This window comes from Carya illinoinensis, chromosome 13, assembly GCF_018687715.1.
Source record: "Carya illinoinensis cultivar Pawnee chromosome 13, C.illinoinensisPawnee_v1, whole genome shotgun sequence".
In the NCBI taxonomy this organism is placed as follows: domain Eukaryota; kingdom Viridiplantae; phylum Streptophyta; class Magnoliopsida; order Fagales; family Juglandaceae; genus Carya; species Carya illinoinensis.
Window position 1 is genome coordinate 22,168,760 of NC_056764.1, and position 3,730 is coordinate 22,172,489.

Genomic DNA, 3,730 nt, shown 5'->3' on the forward strand with positions numbered 1-3,730 from the left:
ATTCACTTGTTAGTGAACCTGGTTGCCACGTAGGGTGTGGGGTTTGGCAGACCGACTGAAGAAGAGATTTTCTCACACTAATAAGGGGTTATTTTGTGTACAAAGAAAGTATGCGAAGGTTCCAAGATACATTGCTTGCATGTCTAATATGTGTTTTTCATATGAGTGGCTTTATAGCTGTAACAGCCCGCTAGAAATTCAATTGTGAAATTTCTATTAACTTTAGGAACCTCGTGAAAACCTCATAAGTTTTCACGAATCCATTAATCGTATAGGTTTTTGTCTAACTATATAGTTAGTGTTATTATTTACTATGGTATCATAAGTGTATTTTTGATTATTGGAGATAGTTAGAAGTGTCAAAATGTATTATGGTTTGTGCCATTAGACTCGGAGGATTATTTAAAGTCTTATGGCGCAATAACATTTTTTCATATTTTCGGACAAAACGTCTGTTCAAAACTGTAGATATTATTGGATAAAAAGAAATATCTTGAGGTAAATTTCGTGAATATTATTGGGTAAAAATATTTTGAGTTGATAGATATTATTAGATAAAAATATCTTAAGTTGATGTTTTTTTTAGATATTATTGGATAGAATATTATAAGATAATCATTTATAGATTTTTTTTGGGTAGGAGAAAACTACACTCAACTCTCAAGTCCAGCCTCATCTCTTCCATATCTCATCCATAAGTATCTCCAGCCACCTCTCCTCACGAAATTATCTTCATTTACACTTTCCATTAAAAGAATATCAAACACTCTCTCTCGGATAGCTTTTAGGAAGTCTTTTGTACACCCATTTCGAAGCTTTTGTAAGTGTTTTATCATAAAGTCTCCTTCATATAAGTTGTTCCTTTTTGAGTCTAGTTTACATGGATATCTTATTTGCCCCATTTGAAGATCATTTGGTCAGTCAAATATTGTGTAAACTATAGAAAGGTCATTCTGAGAGATAAACTGGAGAATATGTTATAGTTTGGAGTTTTTGACCAAGCTAATGGATAGATATTGGTCCGAAATTTTTATGGAGTATTGTTAACATGTATATATGACTATTGGTTGAGGATTTTTGCATGATTAAAGGTTTTGATTAAAGATTTTCTTAGATTTAGAAACTTAGAAACTGGAAGAGGAAAAACAGTTTCTGTTTTGAGAAAGTTTAACTCTTTGGTGGTCTAAACCTATTCTAATGACTTTGATAATTTTATTGGAGGATCCTAAACATCTTATATACATGTTATATTATTATTTTGAAGATATTTGATGTTAGTTTTAAATATATGAAATTTTATGCAAAGAGATATTCAGATAAGCCAAAGTGTGGATATTCTTGGCTAAATTTATGTTTTGGTTAATTTCTAACCATGTGATCTTGAATTAGAAGCTTGTATATGTTTTAGGACATCTATTTAAACCATGTAATGGTTTGGTTTGAAGATCATATATTTATAAGTCATAGATCAAGAGATTTATCAAAACTAGTTGAGGAAAAAGTTTCTGTTTTTGGACTAAGTGTAAAACCAAAAACTCCAAATATTATTTTGTGATTTTGGTGACTTTAGTTTGATGATTTAAAAGCATGGTTGATGTTAGGATGATATTATGAATATGTTAGAAGTAAGATTTGATTTTTGAAATTCTTGGAGATGTTTTGATTTAAGGTCAAAACTTGTGATTCAAGTGCTTGGATCTTTTTTTACAAAAAAGTTTGGTGTTGATTATTAGCTTTTTCTAAATGGATGTTTTAAGTATGGTTTTGAACTTAGGATTGGAAAATGTTTGTTGCAAAATTTTGGTTTAAGCATGAGTTTTGAAGTTGGAAGGAATTGCAACAAAAAATAAAGGGAAATGGCCTATGGATGTTTCGACCATAGTGTGTTCTTCATAGTTGTGTTTTGTTTTAAATTTTTCTGAGTTGATATTTAAATTTAGGACAAAATTTACATGAGAAATGTAAATTTTGGAAACTTTTGGAGTTAGCATGCAAAATCCTTAAGCTATGGGTAAAACGGTCATTTTCCCACATGTAGAGAGTAAAATAAAAATTTTACTCTTTAAGTTAGTATTTTTCATATTTCAAATTTTTAGTGATTTAGTTCTAACTTTTAGAATCACTAATTACAGTTCCTCGTGATCGCACTTGAAGTTTTATAAAAAATGCGGAAATCGAGGTAAGTTAGCTTTTAACTTACTAGCAGTCTACTGTGTATGTGTGCTAAGTAAAAGAACTACAGTGTATGTATGTATGTTATCATATGTGTCATGCCATGTCAAGTTATCATGTAATTGTCTATTATATAGAATTTATTCTGTCATCAATTTTTATCTGTTACATAATATATTCTGTTATGTATTACTGTACATTACAAGTACGTCATGCGAAGTATGTCATCTATTACATGTAAGTCAAGTCATGTAATATTCACTGTTGCAAGTATGTCATGTTAAATATGTTGTCTATTATATGTTATGCCATGTTACGAAATGTTTCTATCTCAAGTTGGTCATGTATTCTAAGTTATGTTCAAGTCATGTTATGTTACGTCAGGACTTCAGTCCTTTTGTATTCCAGTCACATTTTATCTTGAGTACATTATGATGTGTAGAATACATGGGGCCACAACAACTGTGGAGTATGTATTTAACTACAATTGTGATGCGTAAAATACATGGGGCCACAACAACTGTGGAATATGTATTTTTCATGTTAAGTCAAGTTTTTGTAGAATACATGGGGCCACAACAACTGTGGAGTATGTATTTTTAATGTTAAGTCAAGTTTGTGTAGAATACATGGGGCCACAACAACTGTGGAGTATGTATTTACACGTAGAATACATGGGGCCACAACAACTGTGGAGTATGTATTTTTCATGTTAATTCAAGTTTCAGAACAAGTTCATGCTAAGTCAAGTTCAGTTCATGATTCAATTTAAGCTATGTCAATTATGCTATGTTGTATGCTAAGTTATGCTTTAATTACTTATGAATTTGATTATGCATTTATGCTTTTACTGTCATACATGCATCATTAGTCTGTATGGAAGTTTTTTGTTAACTTGCTGAGATTTGTAATCAAATCTCACTGTGGTAGTCTCAACTACCATTCCCCCCGAATGGTAGATCTTGTTACAGGACCTGAAGGAGGATCAAGAGCTGACCAACTAGACACAGTCGACTGAACGACGGTACATCGTTAATGTTAATATAGTAGTTAAATTACTACTTGTACAATGGAGTTGCATCTCCAGTACTATTGGATCATAACTATTTCGGAATAGTGCTGTGATCTTAGTTATTCAATGGATCTTTATGTATGAAGTATGTTTCAAGTATTGGGATATTTTCAGTTTGGTGCATAGTATTGCTAAAGAAAAAAATTATCCGCTGCGAATATTGCATAATGTTAGATGCATGTTAGGATTATTGCATCTTATATGTCATGAACGAGGGCAGGTAACCTTGTGTTGCATGTCTCGACGCTTCAAATGTCCGTCCGATCCCAAACGGAATTTGGGGGCGTCACAATAGCCACCGAGTTGGGACCCAAATTTGGGTCCCGACAAGTGTATTTCATCTCTTTTATTTTTTTTGCTTTTTTTACAAGCATTTTCTTTAATATTTTTAATTTTTTTTAAAAAAAAATTTACAACATCATTTAAAAATATTTCCTTAATCACTAAATAAAAACAAAAGTATAACAAAATTGCATCGGAACCCAA